Here is a 23,965-nt window from a genome sequence, read left to right as displayed (position 1 = left end):
GCGCGCCCCGCAGCCCGCCCGCGGGCCCTGGCTCCTTCCTCTGCTGCTCTTTCTTCACGTTGTCTTAGAAATGCCCCGACTCTGCGGGCAAGATGGAGAAAGTTGCCGAGACTTGAGCGCAGCGCGCGCGAGTCGGAGGCAAAGTCCAAAGCAGAGATAAGACCCCTGCGGGGGAGCCTTGTCACCCGGCAGAGTGAGACCTGCCCCCGGTCAGCTAAGGGCCCCTGCTCCGGGCGGGAGGGTTTCCCCCCAACATGCAGGGAGCAATGAATTTGCAGATTTCGGGGGTGCAGGACGTGCCGGCGACCTGGAGTGACCTTCCTCTGTCCTCGGGGTGCGGGGCGAGCTCCGCAGGCGCGCAGGAAGAAGAGAGGGGCCGGGTGGTCCTCCCCCTTTCCCCTCCCACACCCCTTTGCCGCAGTCCAGGCCCATTGGGTGTTGGGGACCGGCTCGGTGCGTCTCGCTCACGAGTTCCTAGAGGAGGGCCCTGCCCCGCGGATTTTACTGCAGTCACCGACGGAAGCGCTTTAACGTAACTGCCCGGTGGCAGATAGAAGCAGCTGGGGAGGAAGCGCCACTTCTCCTAAACCGCTCGAGTAGCTCTCATTAACCGCAGAGGCGGCGCAGCGCCCCGTGAAACGGGTGTCCCTGACCGCTTGGGTACAATGCACCAGGCTGGGCTACTTTAAGACAAACTAATGGAAGGCAGGCGGGGGCGAGGCGGAGATGGAGACCCGGAACGCGTGGTGAGGGGGGAGCAGCACGTGGACACCGCCCCAGGGGACAGGGCTGGGACTGTTTCCACCAGCTGTCCGCAGCCACATTCTTGAGGTCTGAATTTAGACTGTCGTCCAATGAGCAAAGACCGCGGCCGCTTCGGAGCCCTGCAGCCTGCAGCGTGGTGACTGTCACTTTTCTAAAGCTCTGCAGCAGCGAGAGAGGGCAAAGTAGCTGATGAAGCACTTCTACAGGTAGAAGCAGCCTCCCGCTGCGGGCTGCTCTCTTCCACTGCAGCTGGGCCAGTCCACGTGTCACCTGCACCCCCAATTTCAGCCGCTAGCTGCGTTGCCTGGCCGGTGGTCCTCCCTCTCTCCCCTGACAGCATCGCCTTTCCCCAGCACTCACCCCGCTCTGGGACTGACACCCTTAGCTCCCTTCACAGGCCTGCCCTGACCTGGAGTCCCTACGGGAAGGTATTGGTGCTCACCAGCTGGAATAAGCCTGCGGCCTTGCTTTCTAGAGGTGTGTGGTGTAGCTGACTGAATAACAGCTGCCCCAGAAGAGAATAAAAGAAAAGGTGTGCACAAAACAGGTAGTACAGCACACGCCCTCCGTTAGATTCTTCTCTACAGAGTTCTTCCCCAGTGATCGCCCCCTTGGCCTTTTGACTAAGATCAAGTATCCTTCCCCTATGAATTTCTGCGTGTATCCATTCAGCAATTCTACTACTGATTCAATTCCCAGAACTCTATTCTGCTGTCTCTTCTCAAAATGTGTTTCCTCGGTTTTCTATCATGTTTTTCATCTGTCTTTTCTGCTGTCAATTCAGTACTTAGACCTAGATGGGATGAAATCACAAGTGAAGAGGGGTATGATAAGGAATGAACACCCAACCAGGAGTCCACCTCCCGAGCATGTCGTCCAGCCCCCAGCCTACCCGCTGCATGGCCGCAGGCCCCAGTGGGGGTCTACTCCCCAGCTAAAATTGGTCTAGTGCGTGTATAAAGTGACCTGTAAGCTATAAAATCCTCCATAAATTTAAGGTGGCCACTTGAGAAAAGAAAGCTCTTTCACCTCCCCTGCTTTGTTCATAACTTGTGTCCCCTTTAATTTCCCTGGACACCTCCCGCAATGCACATCAGCAGAGAATCCTTTCACTCCCTTCCCATAAGTGTAACCCCCTCTACAGCCCCGCAGCCCGCTCGTGGACTTCTGCTTAGGAAGAGTGAGCGGATGGAACGGACAATGGGCGGCTTGGGAAGATTGAAGCCTATTCCCAGTCTGACTCTGTGGGCGCGGTTGAGCTTGGTAACAGGGTAGCAGCATTGCAGCCAGCATTTACTGACTTCTTCCTGTGTTTCGGACTCTAGAGGTACTTTTGTGCTTTGTGAGGTGAGTACTATGTTACCCCATTTTACAAATGAGGAACCCGGCTTCTAAGATTAAGTAACAGGAGCATTTCCACAGCCCTGAAAAAGGGGAGGCCAAGGTCTCGGACGTCAGACTCCCCTCAGTGCCTTGCACCATGATAGGCCAATGTCTTTAATTTTTAAATAATATGTTTTCACAAAATAAATAGAAATAAATAGCAAGCATATAAACTCAACAAACAGTTACACTGGGTGTATATAACAACCTCCCGATAGAAGGTACGATGAAGGAAAAGACCCCAGTTGCAACAAAGGAAAAACAGTAAGAGATAAGATCTCTGGGAATAGAATTAACAAAAAATGTGCAGGATCTATTGGAAGAAATTTTTAAATCTCTTTAGAGATGCAAAATAAGACTTGACCAAATGAAAAGGCATATAATACTCCTAAGTAGAAAAACTCAATTTTAGAAATATTCCATCCTCCCTAGATTAACTTACAAAGCATAACCACAATAAAAGTACCAGCAAGATTTTTTAATGTAGACATATTACTGCTAAAAATAATATAGAAAAGTAAGTTAAACTTGACAGGAAAATGTTGGACAAGAAAAATGAGGTAACTAGCCATACAATAACTTTAAATAATTTAAAGCTTCAATAAATAAAATAATTTATAATACATGATTACATAATTCATATTGGCATATATATAATAGATACAGCAGTAACACAGAACAGAGAGTCTAAAAATACAACCGAATACATATTGGAGTTTAACAGATAATTGTCAGCCCATAGGGGGAAGTGAAGGATTGAGAAAACGGTTTTGAAACAGCTGAATAGGCAACCAGAGGAGGTGAGAAGTATTTACTCTTCGTACTTTAAATGAGGGTGCAACCCAAACGAAGCAAGCATTTAAATCCTAAAGTAGCGTCGTGAGCAGTATTAAAAGAAACAGTGGGAAAGCCTGTATAACCTGCGTAATGAAGGCCTTTCTAAGTGTGTCACAGAATCCAAATGTCTAAAAGAGACTGTAAGTCCTGAGCAACCACACATAAAATCTGTTCTGACCTGCATGGCAGGGCAGAACAAATTCAAAAAATGAACAGGGAAATTTTTAAAATGTGCATCCACAGCAAGAAGGACTAATTTCACACTTAGATAAGCGCTCCTTCCAGTCAGTAAGAAAACTACGACGCCTGCTGTCTGCTCTGACGTGTGAAGAGCTTAGAAGTCGTCACTCCTATCTACACAAGAAAAACACTGCACAAACTGAAAATCAAGAATTCCTCTAAGATTCTGCGGATAACCGAGGTCACGGGACAGGCTGCTGCCCTGAGACCCGGAGAGGCAAACAGACGCGGAGTCACAGTTAGCTGGGGCCATGTCAGTGGGAACACTTGAGGCCTGGGATATAGCTCAACGATGGAGCTCCTGCCCAGCGTCCTAGAGGTCTTGGGTTCAACCCCCAACACTGCCAAGCAAAAGAATGAACACTTGTGCCCAGTCTCAGGAGATCCATACACTTTCCTATGTTTTGTGTCAGGATGCCTACCAGCATCCCACAGTGAAGACCTGAGGAAAATTCCCTATAGGGAGGGCAACATAACCATGTGAAACATACCCAGCAGTTGCCTTCAAGGAAAACCATTTACCAGAGCTAACAGAGCCTAAGCTAGGATCTAGAAGTAGCCAACTCCAGCCGCCTCCAGTCCCCGCATAAGGCCAGCAGAGGTAAGCACAGTAACATGAAACACACCCTCACCTCCACACCTTGCCGTCTCATCGGGAGAACTCCTGCATAGCGGAGAGTTAAAGGGACTGTGAGTTAAGGCCCTGCTGGGCACAAGGGCACACACCTGTAATCCTGGCTACTCAGGCAGAGCACAAGTTCAAGGCCAGCCTGGGCAACTTAGTGAGCCCCTGTCTCAAAACAGAAAAAGGGCTGGAGATGTAGCTCAGTGACAAAGAATGCTTGCCTAGCATGGGTTCAATCCTCAGCACTGGAAAAAAAGATTTAGACCCTATTTAAGTGATCTCTAAGAAACCCTAAAAAAATTTTAGTCTGACACCTGTAACCACAGCAAGCAGTACATTCAGCTAGGGAAATATTAGATCTCACACTCGGGGCCTCTCTACCTCAGAAACTAATTCAAAACCTCCCATCCGGCTTTCATAAAGAAATACATATGGCATATGAAAAGGCAAAGAAGCAAGCAAGCAATCAATAACAACAACAAAAAAAAAAAAATACCACATCCTACGAGATGAAGCAAAGCAAGACCCAGACTGAGTTACAGCAGAAACCCTGGAATTCTCACCCTGAAAGCTTGAAATAACAGTTAACGTGCAAAAAGGCTCCAGTGGAAAACGTGGACACAGGCAAGAACAGATCACTCGCGGAAGCAGAGAAGCGGCAACTAAAAGCAAGAATCCAAAGTGTTAGGTGTCAGAAACACTGTGGCAGAAACACAGGCCGCCCCCGATGAGCTCATTGGCAGAGCCAACAGCGCGGAAGAAAGAATGAGTGACTTTGAAGGTTTGTTTCTCAGACTGAAATACAAGAACAACAACAAAAGAGATGGATCAGAATGTCACAGACCTGTGGGACAACTGCATGAAGGGTGATTCGTGTGTAAGAGGTACACAAAAAGAAGGAGGAAAAAACAGAAGAAAATATGAAGGATGGTTGAGGATTTTCCAAATTAATGACAGACTCCAAAGCACCAATCTAGGAAGCTCAGAAGACGTGAAGCAGGACAAATACGAAAAAAAGTACAACTAGGCCTGTCATATTCAAACTGTAAGTAATCAAAGAATATTATTGAAAAGGGTTGGTGTAGGAGGCACCTTAACTATAGATGAACAAGATTATGAATCACGGTGTACTTTTCTTCAATAAACATGCAACAAAGAAGACAGTGGGATGAAATATTTAAAGGACTGAAAGAAAAACACTAATAATAGAATAGTCCATTTATAGAAAAGAAATACAAGTGGTTCTTAACATTAGGTTTTTTTGTTTGTTTGTTTGGTCTTTCTGAAACAGGGTTTTGCTATGCAGCTCAGGCTGTCTTTGAACTCACTTTGTAGCCCAGGCTGGCTTCGAACTTGTAGCAATCCTCCTCCGACCTCAGCCTTTGAGTGCTGGGATTACAGGTGTGGGCCCCCACACTTGGCCCGAACATTAGTTATTATGCTCAACTCCATTGTAATAAAAGTAATGCAAAGTACAACTATGCCAACATACAATTTTTAGCAAATCTGACAAATACTAATGCCTGAAATCCCAACACCCTGGGAAGCTGAGGCAGAAAAACCAAAGATCGGGCCCAGCCTGGACAACTGAGTGATTTAGTGAGACCCCCTTTTAAAACAATAAAAATATAAAAGATTCCCTGGGGATGTAGCTCACTGTGAAGGCCCTAATCTAACCCTTAGTACTGGGAGGAAAAAAAGATGAAACACTGTGTGAAGGTTAGAGGTGCAGCTCAGTGGTACAGCATTTGCGTGCCGTTTGCAAGGTCCTGGGTTCAATCCCCAGCATGGCAAAAAAAAAGAGAAAAGAAAATGCTGTGTGCTAGGGGTTGGGGAGTCAGGCGCTCTCCTGTGTTACTGGTAGAGATTAAATTGCATAACCCTTAGGAAGGGTACTTCAGCAATGTGTGTTCAAACTCCAAACGCACAAGCCTTGGGCCCAGCAATCTCTCTTCTAGGCATCTGTTGTCCTGTTCCTATGCACACATGTTCAAGCTCACATTTGCAGAAGGCTCCACACTGTGGCATCCTTTGTATTAGCAAAAGATTAGAAATAGCCACGTAACCACAGAGACTGACTGGTACGCTTCGTACGATGGCACACACGTATAATGCTACACTTAGGAAGCTGAGACAGGAGAGTTGCAAGTTCAAGGACAGGCTGAGCGACACAGTGAGATTCTGCTCCCCCACCCCAAAACAATCCCTGGTTGAACTAATTATAACTCACAAAATAGATTCTTACGTAGCTTGTTTTGAAAACTTAAGGAAGCTTTTTGGATACTGATATGGACTCCTCTGCAAAAAATATTGTTAAGGAAAGAATTAAATCCAGTGCATCTGATATGCCATCAGTTATATCCTATAGGGAAGGCTTTTATGACATAGATAGAGGTATAGACTCACACGAGTAATAGCTCTAGAAATGCACACAAGAAATAAATATATCACCACTAGTTGTCTTTGGAATGACAGCATTGTGTAGCTGTGGGGCCAGGGCTGGGGACGGGGCTTGATGGTATGCACTTTTTTGAATATATTATTTGTTTGCCAAAAAAGTTTAATTTTTAAAAAATGATTACAGATTTCTGTTTGAAAGGCGTGGAAAGACAGTACCCGACGCAGGGGTCTTACCAGCGGCTGCAGAAATTACAGCTCACTTCCCCACCACCCCTGTCGGAGGATGCATCCCTGTAAACGTGAAAGTCGTCAGCCTTGGGAGGCCTGGCAAGAGGCAGCGGCTTCCCGTCCCTTCCTCTGTCAGCCTTGTTTTCCTTAGTCAGGTCCAGCGCAGGACTCTCCCAAGTTACCACACACTGCGGGTCCAGAACGTCCCGTCGCGCACCCTCGGTTGACCATCTTCACCGCCGGGAAAGCTGCCAGGCTTCCTTCCTGGTGTGACCTCCACGGCTTTATTTGCCTCTTTATTTCCACTTCTCGCCATCCTTCTTTTGGTCGCTCCAGCATGACCCATTTTAACTTCCAGCTCCCTGCCAAGGACCTTGGTGCCATGGAGCTGACATTCCATGGAGAGAAACAGACAACAAGCAAGCAACCACAGGTCTTGATCGCGGCAGCAAGGGCTGCAGGAAAACCAAAACGGAGTTCTGTGTACAGGAGGGAAGCTGCTTTCTAGGGCTTTCTAAGAGGATGGCACTCACTGAGACTCCGAGGAAGACAGACTGAGCCGGCTACCAGCTGAGGAAAGGCCCTCGGGGGAGCCCGCAAGCACCAAGGCGGGAACGCGCTTGATCCACTGAAGAAGAGGCAGGAAGCCGTGGCAGCGGAAGGCAGGTAAGCAGAGCCTCGTGTGAGTGCAGTGAGGGAGATGGCCGTGGGCAGATCCTGGGGGCCTTGCAAGCCTTCTCAGAGGTGGGGTGCTGCTCTAAGTGTGAAGAGTAACCAGCGTGATTGATAGTGACCTCCTCGAAAGAGTCTCCAGGAGCTGAAGCTGATCTCAAAGTAAGAATAGAACAATTGCTCTGGGCACCTAGGAAAGAGGAGGGGAAAGAGCGGTGGAGCGGGTGGTCCTGCGGCACCAGGTGCAGGTAGGTAGGAGGTAAGCCTTCTGCTGCTTGGTAGCACAGCGGGGTGGACGGCCCTCCTGACAGTTGGTGGAATATTTCAAAGTAGCACAGAGAGGATTCTAGTGTTCCCAACACAAGGAAATGTTATGTCTTGAGATGACAGCTGTGCCATTACCCTGACCTGGTCGTTGCATGTGTACATGTCTCAGAGCTCCGTCATACCCCATAAATTACAATGACTGTGTCTCAATTAAATATATATATACAAATAATAAAAAGATAATTTGCGGGGTAGACAACGCACTTACTTCACTTTGCAAACATAACACATGCTAAGCAGTGTTTAACGACCACGAAAATCCTCTCTCTCCAGTTTATAACTCCCCTTAGAATGAGAGTCTACCTTCCCCAGTATTTTCTGTCACTAATTATTCTTTTCCAGCACTCCACTCCTACTTCTCCCCAACTTAAGCCGAATTTCTGGTCATTCTCCCTGAATTATCGGCCTGCAGTTTCTGCATTCATCTCCAACTCCCCTTTTTATTATCGGTAATGAGGATGCTGGTTTAATGAAGCGGCTGTCCTCTTCATTTCTTCTGGTCCTGTGATTTTTACTGACTCCGTGGATACTTAAATGTAAGTTACAACACTGTAATAAGTAGATATGAACTAAAAACATAGCACATATAAAGAATAGAAAAACTAAGGGAGCAGAAATTATTTTAAGGGGAATAAAATGAGACTTGTGACTTAAACACATAAAAGTCATATATAAATGTGGTGAAAGATAAGATTAAAAAATGATAGAGAAAATTATTAAAGGAGTAAGATTATCTAATTCTTATTATCTCTCTTCAACAAAAAAATCATACTATAATAATTGCTTTTCTGACTAGGCCAGAACTTTTTTGAATGGGACTAAATATTCAGAAAAATTTTATTGAGTCCATACTTTGCATGAGACATTGTTCTAGAGTTTGTTTAGGACAGACATAATATAAAACATGGTTCTTTTTTTTTTTATTCCAAAGCTTGTACTCTTGTTTTATTGCCATACATAATGATTATCTTCATCATGGGAAGTTGGTACATGTACATAACACATATTAATTCTTTAACTTTTTTTTTTGTGCCGGGAATCAAACTCAGGACCTTGCGCTTACCAGGCAGGTACTTATGCTGCTGAGCTATATCCCCGGCCCTCTGTAGCTTTTCCTTTCCCTACTACCCTTTCTCTTTCCTCTAGCCTTATATCTCCTTCCCATTTGCAGAATATCTCCCTATTTCCTATTATCCTTTCTTTTGCTCTTTAAATTATTTATGCTTTGTTTCTCATCTAAGAGAAGCCGTGTGATATTTAAGCTTATGTGTCTGATTTATTTAACATTATTGTCTCAAGGTCCCTCTATTTTTCTATAAATGACTCACGACACAGTAGTACTCCGCTGTGTGTAAATGCCACATTTTCTTTATCCACTAATCCCTTTACGTATATACAGGTTGATTCCAAGAGTTAGTTAGCTATTATAAACTCTGCAGCTATAATCTGAGTATGTGCATGTCACTATACTATGATGTCTTTAACTCTTTCGAGAAGATACCTAGAAGGGGAATAGCTGGGTCAAATGGAGTTTCTAGTTTCAGTTTTTTGAGGATTCTCCGTATTGATTTCCATCATGGTTGTACTAGTTTCATGAAAGACATGGCTCTGAAACGCACCTTTCATTTGTGTACAATATATATTCATTTATATTTGCTTTCTCCTTTATTCTTCTGTATTTCCCTGTTTTCATTGGAATGAGTTCCTGCCGTGTGGGATTTCTTGTTTGCTGGCTTGGTAGGGGCACTTGTTTTTGTTGGTGTTGTTTGTTTTTTATTGAGCTCTCCACAAACTCCCTCCCTTTCATTTGTCTAAAATGTGTTCATTTCCCCTTTTCACAGTGTTTAAACTCGGTATACAATTTCTTGTTGCCAGTTGTCCTCATCCACTTTGTCAGGCTCTAACAGAGTGCCACAGACTGGGGACATTAGTGAACAAGAGAAACGTCCTGGTTCTGAACCGAGAAGTCTGAGGAACAGCTCCGGCGCTTGGTGAGACCTTTCTTGCTACGGCATAACATGGCAGAAGTACAGTACAAGCAAGCACACGCAGGATACGAGGCTCGTAGGGGGAAGGGGCCCAGATGCTCCCCTGCTGTTCTTAACCCTCTCCACAATAACCAACCCCATCGCAAGAAACAGCCCTAACCCATCATGAGGACAGCGCTTTCACAACCTGCTCACCTGTTAGAGCCCCCTCTTTCAATGTTGTGGCATTGACAGATTACATGAGTCTTAGAGGGAACACTCAGTCTTACTAACAGTTTATTTTACCATGCTGAAGTTGTCATTTCATTGTCTTCTAGCTTCTGTAATTCTAGTTAAGAGGCCAGCTGTAAGTTTATTGGTGCTGCTTTGCAGATAATATGTCCTATGTCTCTGGGTGTTTCAAGATTTTTCATTTAATATCTGATTTCTCAGCAACTTTAATATTTTGTCCCTACATATATAATTTTCTTTGTGTTTATTCTAGTAGGTTTACTGTGTTTATTCTAATAGGGTTTGCTGAGCTGCTTAAATCTATATTTGATGTCTTGCACTTAGGGGAAATTATTAGTCATGATTTTAAGTTTTTATTCTTCCCTGTTCACTCTTTTCTTTTCCTAAGACTATAAGGATGTGTGTATTACACTTTTATCTGTATTAGCTTTCCTTCTGTGTTTCAGTTTGGGCTTCAATTTATACGTTTCCTGCCCACTTCTCTTCTAATTCACTGGTCCTACTTTCTACTATATCTATTCTGCTTTCAGTCCACTTCACCCAACTCTTAATTGAAAAACTGACCTTTATGTTTCTAGACTTTCCATGTGACCTTCAAGAGTTCCATTCTTCTGTGAATTTTTCATATTTTCATCTGTTCTTTCCATCTCTCTCTTTCTTTTCTTTAACATTATTTTAACATTCCTAATATAGTAAGCCCAACAATTTTATCATGTGATGTCTTTCTGGTGTTTGTTTGTTATTGTTATCTTATTATCATTAATATTTTTGCCCCTTTGCATGTCTAGGTATTAATGATTGTATGCCAGACATTGTGTATAGAAGTAGAGGCTTCAAAAAGAACAAAAAGGATAGTAAACATGTTGTGAGATCCTAATTTCATTTTTTAAAAGAATATTTTCCTCAGTGTAGATGTGGAAGAACTGTTAATATTTATTACATTTCTAAAAGTGTACTCTGAAAGAGTTTAGACAACCGAAGTGTAATGCAATACTGAATCTCAAAAGGAATGGAATAAACTTTGTCATGAAAGGAATAATGCTACTTGCACTTACAGGAATAATACTATTTTATCTTTATACTCTGAAACAAACAAAAAAAAGCTGACTGGCTCTTTCATTAACTGCTCAGAATGTGTAATAGTGGAAACTGATCATTAACAAAGAGAAAAGAAGGCTCCACGTGATATATTCCACAAGACAGTGTGTTCCCCTTTCTTCTTTTGCACAGATTGTCTACAAGCCTTTGAGGTGGTGCCTTCCCATTACCCACACCCAGAACTATGCTAAACTAGCTATTCCATACCCACAATCCAGTATCATATACCTATCATCCAGCCACTCCCCAAAAGCCCCATTATCAGTGCATGAGACCCCTAGATATAACATTCTTCCCTGCCCCCCAAAACATGCAAATGAATCCCTTTGCAAAATGCATTTAGTTCAGCTCCAAGAGTTGCCAAAGTCCTAAAAGTTTCAGTTTCAGTTGGACTTTTCCATTTGAAAATTCCAAGTGAAAATTCTCTGCAATTTAAGGCAAACTATTACCTGCAAGCCCCTGTAAAAACAAAAAGAAAGTTAAATGCTTCCAATACACAATGGCACAAGTTAAGTACTCTCATTCCAAAAGGTAAAAATAAGGGGATAGAAATGAGACCAAAGCAAGACCAAAATCCAGTAGGATAAACATTAAATCCATGTCTAGCACCCAGGGCAATCTGTGGCAAGGCACGAACTCCAAAAGGCTTGTATGGTCCTTGCTCTATGGTATTGCAGGTGGTTGTAGCCTTCATAGTCTCTCTCTTATGCCAGATTTGCTCACTCCTGGGGCTTTCCTCAGATAATCAATGTTTCTGGCTTCTCCAACTTTCTGGGGTCTCCACTGCACTTTTAGCTTCACAGTCACAGCTTTACACACTGCTGTCTCAGGGGCACACTGCCTGGTCTCCCAGATCTTTTGAAATCTGGGTGGAAGCCTTCCTGACTCCACAACCCTTGCATTTTGCATGTGTCTAAAACCAACACCATGTAGATGATGCCAAGGTCTGCTGCCAACTGAAACAGTTGCCAGACTTCTCTCCTAGCTGTAGGGGCCAAGTGCCTGGATTGCTGAGTGCTATAAATCCAATCCTGAAGAACAAATTCCCTAGGCTTCCAGAATTCTGGAATGTGGTGTTCTGGGGCTCTTCTCAAAGCAAAGTCTTTCACTTTTGCAATTTTGAGTCTGAAAAGGGTGGAGTTCTGCTGGTTCTTTTGATATCCTCAGGCCATCTTACCTATTGTCCTTTTCCAAAGTACAATAAAACCTTAGGTTGTGAGTAACTTGTTCTGTGAGTGCTCTGCAAGATGAGTGAATAATTCTACTAAATTTTAACTTAATAAACAAGTGATGATGCAAAAAACCACATAATCAGAACTGACCCAGTTATTCCCTCTCTCTCCCCCTCTCTCCCCCTACCTCCCTCCCTCTCTTTCTCTCTATCTCTTTCTCTGCAGGATTGTTTGTGATCATCTCCCCAGAGCAACAGCTTATAGAGATCTCATCTGAAGAGGAGGAGGAGAAAAAGGTGGAGGAATCCCGCATTTCAAATGAGATTAGAGAGATGTGGGAAATGCGGGAAACACTGCAAAATTTTGTAGAAGTGCACCACCCAAATAAGGCTGTAGCAGTGTAAGCCATAAATCTGTTTAGTGACTGCAATGTCACATTTCCACAAAATCCTCAAAAGAAGACGAAAGCAAGCATCATTGGACAGGTTCCTCATTAAGGTTGCGCGAAAAGAAAAAGATTCCACTGAGCTGATAGATAGCAGTGATTCCATTTGTGATAGGGAAAGTCATCTTAGACAATAATCCACCTCTCTCTTGTCTCCCTCATACAACGTTGTTTTAAGTTGTTTATTTTTCTTTATATTTTATATTTTCTTTATCATTTCTTTATTAATATTATAGTATTATAAAATCATTTTCAATATGGATATTTTGGGGTTGTAGAACAAGTCATTTGAGTTTCCATTATTTCTTATGGGGAAATTCACTTTTATATATGAGTGTTTTTGGATTATGAGAATATTTGTAGAATGAATTATACTCACAAACCAAGCTTTTACTCTACTTAGCTTTTTAATGTTAATCTTTTCAGCAACCAGGTTCTCTCCTCCATCTTTTCAGGCTGCAATTTTACAGGAGCTTCCTTTCTGGCCAAACTCAAAACTTTTTAATCATTCTGCTGGGCCATTTGCTCTTGATTCTCAAGGTACAGCTGACTAAAAACCATCTCTCAACAAAAATCTCCCATCAAGGTCAGTTTACAGCATTCTACAGCTGCCTTTCCAACAGGCAACTCCAATGGGATCTTTCCAAACTCTTCCCACAAGCCAGTTCCAAAGGCTCCTGAACCACATGGCCAGGTAGTGTCACAGCAACAGTCCCTCTTCTCTGGTACCAAAAGCTCCCTTAGTCAGGTCTCACTAGAGAAACAGATTTACTATAAGATACATAAATATAGAGAGGAGTTATGAGGTTGGCTTACAATGGCTGCCTGCAGAGTCAGCTATGGAAGAGTGCCAAAGGACTGTCTGTGTGATGAGGACACAAAGGATCCAGTCAAAGGTCAAAGGCCTGGAGCTCACTGTAGAGTCCCATGCAAGTCTGTCTTAAGAGGCTAAATGGTCTGCACTGCAAGGCTGAAGGGACTGCACTGGAAGCCAGGAGACAGACACCCCAGGAGAAGGCAAAGACGGGAGCTCCTCCCACAAAACAGAAGCGAGCCTTCCTTCGGCTTTCCCTTTTTATTCCACCCAGGCTGCAAGCCTATTGGTTGGTGCCACCCACACTCAGGTGGGTCTTCCCGCTTCGTTAAATCCATCATCCACTAGAACTATTCTAAACCAATCAGTGAACTAATCCAGTATCACACACCCCCCACCCAGCATCACATACCCATCATCCAGGCAAAGCCCCACCTATGAAGGCATGAAGCTTTGAGGGGGACACAAAGTCCCAGTTCATCCCAGCAGTCCCACGTTGGTTAAAGCTTTGCTGTTATCATTGTCCCTCTGCATCCAAGATCGATAAGTGAGTGCCCCTGGAGCCAGAACAAAGCTGTCAGTCATCACTTTCCTGTGAAAGAGGTTTTTCCTTTCTCTAACTTCAGGCATCTAGGACTCATTTCTTCCATAATTCTCTGATGTCTTTAAAAATATAATTTTTGTAGTTACTCCAGTTGTTCCTAACTGCTGCAGTGGGTCTACTGGTCTACCTCAACCAGCTACAGTCTGTTCAAGTGTATGAACTGCATATCTTACATCTGAAAATAAGAAAAGTATTCTGTAAAGAGTTCTTCCTAATATTTCATAGCATTTTACTTAAATTCATTTTAACTTATATAAAGACATAAAATTATGTATAGAGAAAGTCCCCTCAAAATATATACATACTTCAGGGTAAGAAAAACTTGTATGAATATTTTAATACTAAATGTATTATAATATCATGAGATTAATACAAGTTACCTTTGGCTTCTCCCAGAGGTGCTCAGAGTGGTGGCCACTTATTAATATGGCAAACATTTATTAGTACAGCCGGCATTTATTAGTAGGGAAAGCTGCAGAAGTGTGTATATATTTTTTGATGGACTCTTTGTAACAAGTGATATTTTTGTATATGTTGTGTGATAATTAAATCATGTTACATACATCCCTTCAGACATTCACCATTTCTTTATACTAAAAACCTTCAGTTGTGTTCCATCTCCAGTACCCAGGGGAAAAAAACTTTCAAAATCCTTTCTTCTTGCTTTGTGAATAAATGTACACCACTGTTGTCTATAGTCACCCTACCATGCATTTCATTGTATTTTAAAGTTTTTCAAGGCCTTACACATGCAGTGTCTAAATTGAGGCTGTGGCCACATCTGTGACATAGGTGAGTCAGCAGGGATCACTGCAGTTACACCACTGAGCACAGCTGTCCCTGTGAAAGGCCAGGAGGGCTTCTCTGAGTTCTCCTGAGATCTATCACATCTGTACTCTTTCTAACTTAAAGGCATAAAAATAAATAGGTGATTATCCACCAGGCCAAACAACACCATCTTCAGCATCTTTGTTTATGAGACTACATGAGTGCAGACTCCAATGGAGATTTAAAGTTTCTACTGAGCCATCTTTTTAGATGCTGACAGAGGCAAGTTCATAGCATGTATGAAGCAATTACCCCAGGGACCATTTTCAGTCCTGTTGCCAATTGGGGAAAACATAAAATCATAACATTTTAGATTTTCTACATCACAGTAAAACTGTACCCTAAGTGAACCTCCTGGTACATCAGTTCTATGAACCATGCTGGTACAAAGGTGCAACTCCAGGTAACTCTCCAGCTTCTCGTTACTACAGAATTGGAGAACTTCTTTGCCAAGCTAGTCTGGCAAAGAAAGGACACTGCCACCTCCTTAAGTATCTTCTAGATGGCTTGTCATCTAACAAAGCTCTTTTGCTGGGGAAGGTCTAGTTGCTCTCTGGCTGAGTTGGTCTTTGATGTGGTCAGAAAAACATATATGGTTTCCTGGGAAGTACATCCAGAAAGCCTCTAGGCCAAAACCTTCTCCCCCAGTTTTAAAGCATTTATTTAAAAAATAGATGGGAGAGGACAGTGAACCTGATTCATGAACTAGCCAGGCTCAGACTATTAATATCAAGTTAGATATGAGCATTTAACAGGAAAAATTGAATAGTCTAGGCTCAAAGTAAAGTAGGAAAATATGTCCATGGCCAGCATCTACCTCACAATGTACAGTTATTATTTGTGTGACATTCTTATTTGCAATATACAGGAATGCTTGAAAGCTAAGGAAGTGAACTTATGCTTAAAATTCCCAATGGTAATGTCATACTGAGAATCTTTTACTTCAGTGTGGCACAATTTGCTTCGACGTGTTGAACACACATGGAAAAGACAAGGAGAATTCATAGTGCCTCTTTAAATATACCCAAACACAGAGAATTCTGCATTTGGAGTTACTACTTACCAAAAATTATCTATGATCAAACTGACGATGCCCATTATTAATGCTTGAACATTGAGCAATAGCTGGACTAAATTAATCTATTAACTTATTAATTTTACTTTCTGTCCTTCCATGTGGGTCGGATGACCATTTGGCACTTTTTCTGTCTGCTCCAATATATATCTGCTCATGTGGATTTCAAATGGTATAGCAAAAAAAAAAAGGTGTAGCAACCAGTGACCAACCCCATACCTAAAAACACCACAGCTTTGTCCTCACCAAAACTATTAGAATGTAAACTCAATTTGAAAACATGAACAGGAGTAAGACATCAACAATCATGCATCTAGAAGAAAAAAGGCAGGCTTCACTGTGCCGAGTTCACAATGGATGGAGAAATATAGAGCCTGATGTCAAGTCTTCGTACATACTCTTCTCTACAGAACAAGATAAAAAAAAGGAAGGCTCTTCCATAAGCTGCAGGTCTTTCATCTCAAAAGAAAAGAGCATGAAAATTAGCAGAAAGAGACAGGATCATAGAAGGAAGATATTCTTCAGGAGTTCTCCCATCTGGTATTCTGGACACAGTCTTTACAAGTTCCAGTACCAGGGCTATGGATGTAGCTCCACGGTAGAGCACTTGCCTAGCGTGGGCAAGGCCCTGGGTTCCATCTCAATCCCTACAAAACTTAGAGAAACAAAAACAAGTCCCAGGCCCAGCACGCTCATCTGTACAGCAGAGATGAAAACAATACTTCCCAAAGACTCCACGTACTTGTCTTGAGGATAAAAACAGATAAACCATACAAAATGCATGGTCCAAGGCTTGATACCCAAAAAGGGTTCAATAAAAGTACACCTTGCCAATGGGCATAAATTAATTTTACCTAAATAGCCAAACTATGAGAGAGAGGACTTATGAAGATTAAGTAATAACAGGAAGGAAAGCAAAACATAATAATAATTTCATACAGTATGCAAAGCACTATACAAAAACTACATATGCATAGGGTCGGGGTCCAGCAGGGAAAGCTGAAGGAAATACACTGGAATACCAGCATGTGTTATGTTAGGATCATAAACTTATTGGTGTTCTTGTCTTCTGTTTTCTGGATTTCACTAGTGTGAGTCTATTACTTATATAATGAATTTTTTATTTTGAAAGCTAAATGATGTATTTTTTCGTAATAAATGACCTACTTTCTCACGGAAATATTCAAGACACTGTTTAATTTCCTCCAGAACCATTTTCAGTGATTTCATTCAATTTATCATTTATTAAGAGCTACATGTTAGCCTCCAAGAGGAAGCAAAATAAATGAGACGGGGTCCCGTCCTCGCTACGTCCCCCGAGAACAGTGGTGTCCGCACTCTGGTGTAAATCAGTTTGACCACTGAGAGACAGAAAGAGGGGAGGGAGGAAGGGTGGCAGGGAGGGAGAGAACAAGGGAGGTAAAGGGAGAGTAATTATTGCAAGGTGTTACTTCCTCCGCTGTGAAGCCCGGCTGGGCACATCTGAAATCTGCAGAGGCAGCCTACATGTTGGCAGATCTGGGGCAGAAGCGCACCTCCGCCCAAAGGTGGGATTTCTTCATTCTCAGAGAAACTAGTTCTGCTTTTAAGGACTTTTGACTGATTGGATGAACCCATGTGGGTTCTCTAGGATCATCTCCCCTCCTAGAGCCGACTGCCTGCAGATGGTAATCCCACCCCCTATGTGAGCATTTGGTGGGATAACTGAGGGCGTTCCCCTTTGCAGGGGGACATGTCTAACGGAACCTCTCGGCCATTCCACCTTTATTTCCTCCTACTTCCTAGTTTACTTAGAGCCACTAGTACTTAAGCTCATTTCAGACCCCACCAAACCCAGCCTGCTGAGAGGCTTAACACCCTTGCTTGACCGGCGGGCAAGCTCCATCACAGAGGATGTGTCAACAGGAAGGGTAGCGTTCTGATTCTGCGTGGGCTTTGGTTTCAATCCTGGTTTTAAAAAATGGTAGAACGGCATTGAAAAATAGAGGAACAGCAAAGTGTGCTTCTTATTTACTGTAATATCCCTGTGTTGTGCAGCTGCGTTCCTGCACTCTAGCTCCAAATGCTTTGCAATGGCTGCCCTTGATTAAACTTTATTTTTATTGGACAATCTTCTATTTAAACTTATTTCAGGCTACAGACTCTTGCTAACTTGCGTAACGGCCTGAGTCACACCATGGGTGTGTGCACCAGCACTTGCTAACTGGGGCAGTTTTGCTCCCGGGCACTTCAGGCGATGCCTGGAGGTGAGTTTGTCCATCACAACTGGATGGTGGCGAGACCGCTGAGGCCAGGAGTGGCGCTAGCCATTCCAGTGCCCGGGCCCGCCCCACATCAAGGGATTATCCAACCTGAAATGTCAACAACCCTGCTCTAGATGATACTAAAACAAGCATGTCACAGATTTCATTTTTCAAAAAAGACATGAAAAAAATTTCAGTAAGTTCTTCAAAACCTCTATCTGCCAAGAAAGTCACAGTAGAAAGAAAGGTTGGAAACCTTGGGTCTTCATTATATACTGCATTAGCCAGGGTTGTCCACAAAAACCAAATCAACATGAGAAGCACATGAAAAGACAGAGTGTCTACACGGATACAAACATGAAGAGATTTAGAATAAGGAAATGGCTCACCGTCATGGAGGGTTAGGCAGTCTGAAATGTGCAGAGCTGATTCCCAGTGCAAGTCTCAACAGCAGCAAGAGTCCACATCCTGGTCCAGAGTCCATCGGGCCGGAGAATTCCCTCTTCCTCTGGGATGGGCAGGCGTTGTGCTAGCCAGGCCCGCGGCTGCTAGGAGGAGGCCCTCCCACGTGAGGGAGGCAATTTCCTTTCCCAGTTACAGATTTAAATGGCAATTTCACCCCAAAACACTCTCAGAAATACCCAGAATAAAGCTTGCCCAAGTACCCGGGCACCTCATCGTTCAGTAAATTCGACACATGAAATTAAACATCGTACCTGTTGAGGAGAGAAAAGATATCAGAAAAAGGGATTTAAAAACTGGAAATTAATCATCATTAATAGAGAATTGGTCAAACAGACTAATTCTGTTGGCTCTATATTGGTAGATTCTAAGCTATTGTGTTTGTGGTAGAAGATCAGTTAGTGCCATGGAAACATTTCTTAAATATCATCCACCAGGCTTTTGCCACCATATGCATGAGATCTTATCGAATACTGAGATGTAGCTCAGCACAGTTCAGAAACCTGATTCCATTAGTGCTCAGGGCCCCTCCTTACCTAAGCCATAAAAACCATAGGGCTGTGAGGAACCTTTGTGATCAACCCTTCCAACGTATGACTTAAAGAAAAGTAAGATGGGGACAGATTTATCTTAGATGGAATCTTAACTTCAGATACTTTTCAAATCATAAGCATTTAAATATCAACTAGGACTTATTTTTTAATTTATTTTTATTTTAAAGAGAAAAGAACAAAAACAAATTAACAAAAACAAAGACATATACAAAGACATAAACAAAACAACACAAAAACAATAAAAACAATGCAGGATTTCAAAACAAGGTGATAGGAAATTAACAATGGTTGTTGTATTACATATTGTTATCTTCAAAGTGGTTACTCAGGCAACCAAATATAGGCATGTAAGATTGACCAAACAACTAAACATTAACTGTTCCTTTCAATAAACAAATTAGTAGTACAATTATCTTAGCTATCCTGTGTGTATATATGTACATATTTTTCCCTTTCTTCTTCTTTCTGTCTTTTCCCTCATCCCAGTTGTTCTTTCCTTGTGAGCAGTTTCTTTCCCTTTCACAATATCTATTGTACCTTTCAGATTTTATTTACTCTTTCAGGTTCTTTCACTAGGGAGACAATACGATGTTTACACATGTGGGTCTGATTTATTTCACTTAGGAGTATGGTCTCTAATTGCATCCATTTACCTATAAAAGCCTTGAGTTTATCCTTCTTTATAGCTGAGTAATGCTCCATTGTATAAAAATACCACATCTTTTCTATCCATTCCTCAGTTGATGTGCATTTGGGTTGTTTCCCAGATTTGGCTATTACAAATTGCACTGCTGTAAACATGGATGCACATATATCACTGTAATATGATGTTTTCAGTTCATCTGGAAAAATACCGAAGAGGGAAATAGCTGGATTGAATGGGACCTCTAATCCTATCAACTAGGATTTTATATTGACTGGTAAAATGAATGGAGTAGTACAAACCAGTATTGGTGGGATGTTTCATTACTGCCATTTATTATTTTTTTCTTTTTTCTTTCCTTTTTTTTTTTTTTTTTTTTTGGTATCAGGAATTGAACTCAGGACCTTGAGCTTGCCAGGCAGGCACTGTGCTGCTGAGCTACATCCCCAGCCCGCTATTGCCATTTTTGCTGAAAGTCAAGATTGCATAAGAGAGACCAGTGACATGGCAGTATATTGTTGGCACTAAAGGAATCCCAGGAAAGGTCTCTTGGCTATGCCTCAGTATTATCCGCAGCGAGACATAAAAATACAGTTGCATGGGACCCATCTCAGATTCACCAATAGGATTTCCCTCCACTGTAGCTGAGACTGCTGATGTAGAATTTCATTTTAATTTTTAACTTCTCTAGATCTATCCAAAGCACAAAGCTTTTTTTAAAATATTGAACATGCAAACTATGATTTAAAAAACAGGCTGCCAATTTCAGAAGCAATGTTTCACAACTACTTTTCTCCACATTTAAAATAAAGTTTTGAATTAGAGGAAGTCTTTCTGAAGTTATCATCAAAAAATAGAAATACAGAATCTTGACTTTAACTTGATCCATGTCTGGGACTAGTCTTTCAAAATTTAGTCTCAAATTTACCATCTATTCTGTTAGCAATACTTAAAAACTTAAAAGCCACCTCATTAGAGCTTAATGCTGAAATATTAATGATAAAATGTACTTCTTTTAACATGCAGTGTGTGAACCACAACTAAGTTGAAAGCAATAATGCTTCTTACTTCCCGGATGTGACTTCTGGTTGTGTCTATTCCTCTTGTTCTGAAGAATCAGGACAGTATAAACTCCAGTAGATCCACTATGAGAAGAAAACCTATAAAACATATTAAGATCCTTAGATAAAAAGTACCAGAAATCTTTTTATCAAACCACGTACCAAACACATGGTAACTACAACATTATTGTAGCTACAGCCATCAACATAATTGGAAATGATTTTAGTTTTAGTTTAGTTTAATTTTAATTTCTTTTGTTGTCTTCAGGTTTTTTCCAGCAAAATCAGTTACTGAAAAACACTGCCTTTCTTTGGAAGATGGGTGAATTAATTCTCCCTAAATTTACAATAATTTATTAAAGCACCCTCCTTTGACACATGTGTTACCCTGTTATTTGCATTTATTGAGCACCAGAGATTTCATCTGAAAAGTCCAAAGGAAATAAAACAAGATTCAAACAAAATTCAAGTAGATTATTATAAATGGGGTTAATAATAAAAACAACAGAACTGGATGGTGGTAGGGAAGTGTTCCATAAACTAGGATGGAGGGCAGGCTCTAGAAGTAATGTTTTAAATATTTTATTGACTTTTGAGATGGCTTACAATATAGTATCTATAGAAAAGCAATCTAGTTACAAACTATTATTAACACTATAACTTTAATACACACATCTCTCCCTTTATCAACATGAGAAGGAAAAATACCAGTGATTATTTCTCCTTTTTTGCTGTACTCTCCATAATAATAATTATTTGTTTTGTTAGTTTGTTTTTAATAATCAGGAGAAGAGGAAAAAGGAATTTCCCTCCCCTGCATGAGCAGTTTCCCACAGCTGGCTGCCAAGTAAGAAGTCACCGTCAGCCGGCCGTGGTGGTGCACACCTGTAATCCCAGCACTCCGGAGGCTGAGGCAGGAGGATTGTTGTGAGTTTGAGACCAGCCTGGGCTACAAAGTGAGCTCACATTCACCCTGAACTGCATAGCGATACCCTGTCTCAAAAAGACAAAAAAAAAAGAAAAAAGAAGAAGCCACCGCTAACCACTGTTCATGGACAAGGAGTTCTAGAATGTTCCCTGGAATTCATCTAGGATCCTTATTTAAAATGTGCATTCCCCAGCACGGTACAAGTGAGTATAATATTCAGCTAGTTAGTGTATATTTTCTAAAGAACTAGAAGAGTTCAGATAGTCCCAACACAAAGCAATGTTAACATCTGAGGTGGTGTCTATGCCGATTGCCCTGATTTGATCATTACATATTGTATACTCTTACTGAATTATCACACTGTACACGTACATCTACACAATCATGTGTCAATTACTTCTTAACTTTAAAAAAACACAAAATTATGCACATCCTAGATCAACCCCAAAAGTTTCCCATTCCCCGTGTCCGGGTGAGGACCTAACCACCCATACTTCTCACACACACTCCAAGTGCTACTGAGTAACGATTAGGGAACACAGACAGACTCCCACACTACTGAGTTTTTCACTTGCTACACCTGTTGCCGTTCTTGCAGATGGATTCTCCTCCTCTTACCTGGTTTTCTTCTTACCCTGAGGTTTGCAGACCTGCTGGAGCACCGGAGTCCTCTGAGAGTCAGACCCACTCTCAAAGACTCTGTAAATAGGTGCAGGGCTCATCCACCTCCGTGCATTCTTGAAAGCTCCACAGGCAACAACCCAGTTTGCAGGTGTGATCAGTGGTCCGCAAAGCAAGGGTAAGCAGCTCCCGGGTGCACTCGCCTGCTTCCCTTCCAAGTGCTGAGTACGTACCTGAGCGAGCTGCCAGTTACAGTGCCCCCTCCCACCCCCAGCTCTGGGGGACCACGAGGGCATGGAGAAGAAGGATTTTCATGCCAAGCGGGAGGAGGTCCCTCTGAACAGGAGCCTTCCCATCCTGGACACAACCCCAGAGAGGTTCTTTGGGGACCCCACCCTTGCTCCCCACTGAAGAAATCCAAGCTCAATGAAATGAGAAGACATTAGGACACAGGAAATAAGATTCTCCCATGGATAAAGGAGGGTCCTTTTCCCTCCTGAGAAACGTTCTGCTTCAGCTAGCCAAAAGTAAGCTAACAAATAGCTAATACTGTGTATTGGTAAGTACTAAATCAGTGTGTAATAAATACTTGTATATGTCACTGGTTACTAAAACCAGAACAGCTCTCACATTGGAAAAAAACTGTTGGTTTCTGGTAAAATATATGCCTACATAGAAAATATAGAGGGTACTGCAAAAGGAATACCAGCTTGTAAAAGTTTCAAACCATTCAGACGTGAAAGAGGTAAAAAATAAATGAGTAAGCAAGCTCTCCCACCCTGCCAGTGGCACTCACCTAGGTGCCGTGTGTACCCTTCCAGACCATTTTCTAAGTACCAAAAAACATGCATGAGGTCATTTATTTAGGTGGGAACATACTGTTACATGGCTTACTTTTTAAAAATCAACACTGTGCCCTGGATCTTTTGTTCTCTAGATGCCCAGGACTGCTCGTGGTTTACTATATTAAATAACTTTACAGCTGTTTCAAGATTTAAAGATAAATAAAGCTTAATGATTCCTTACAAGTAGGATAGTTAATTTTATATGCCAACTTGACTGGGCCATGAGGTGCCCAGCTATTTGGTCACATGTTATTTGGGGTGAGGTTAACACATGTATCAGTGCACGGAGGAAAGCGCACACACGGCCCTCCTTGATGCAGTGGGCTCCACCCGTCCCCCGAAGGCCTGGAGAGAGTAAAAGAATTCTCTTCTGAGTCATTAGTCTTCTGCCTTACAACTCAAACTAGAACTGCAGCAGCTCTCCTGGTTCTGGGTCCTACACCCGCGGGCTGGAACTACACCTGCAGCTCCCTCGGTCCGAGCCTGCCAGCTGCAGATCCTGGGGCTTCTCAGGCTCCCTAATAACACGATCCAATGTGTTATAGTAAATACGCATACAGACATACACATGCGTGTGTTATGTGTGTGTCTGTGTGTGCTGTAGTCAGGGTTTGCAAGGAAAACAATTTAACACAGGACACGTAATTTACAGGATTATTCTATAGTAGTCACCCAAAGAGTCAAGTACAAAGGAGTGCAGGAAATCTGTCCACACACTAAAGACCAAAGAATCCAGCTGAGGGCCTGGATCCCACAGCAATGTCCTGCACGAGTCCAGCTGAAGACCTAGAGCCCATCACAGTGCCCCCGACCAGTCCAACTGGAGGCCTAGAGCCCACAGCAATGTCCCGTGCAAGTCTGTTTCAAGGATTTGCA

The 23,965-nt window shown here is 42.5% G+C and overlaps 2 long non-coding RNA genes across 2 annotated transcripts; one reads left to right on the top strand and one right to left on the bottom strand.

Moving 5' to 3' along the window:
• The first annotated feature begins 13 nt into the window (after positions 1-13).
• LOC102014920 lies at positions 14-14,138 on the top strand. The gene is made up of 6 exons (XR_001231440.1): positions 14-2,112; positions 6,435-7,144; positions 7,850-8,013; positions 8,527-8,547; positions 9,319-9,468; positions 12,192-14,138. It is a non-coding gene; the product is annotated as an uncharacterized LOC102014920 (long non-coding RNA).
• LOC106146841 lies at positions 6,360-21,360 on the bottom strand. Its single transcript, XR_001231441.1, has 3 exons — positions 20,703-21,360; positions 18,365-18,691; positions 6,360-7,340 (listed from the first exon to the last, which is right to left on the bottom strand). It is a non-coding gene; the product is annotated as an uncharacterized LOC106146841 (long non-coding RNA).
• Between the last annotated feature and the right edge of the window lie 2,605 nt (positions 21,361-23,965).

This window comes from Chinchilla lanigera, unplaced genomic scaffold (genome assembly GCF_000276665.1).
Source record: "Chinchilla lanigera isolate Chin_1 unplaced genomic scaffold, ChiLan1.0 scaffold00096, whole genome shotgun sequence".
In the NCBI taxonomy this organism is placed as follows: Eukaryota; Metazoa; Chordata; class Mammalia; order Rodentia; family Chinchillidae; genus Chinchilla; species Chinchilla lanigera.
This window is presented reverse-complemented; position numbering and strand designations above follow the sequence as displayed.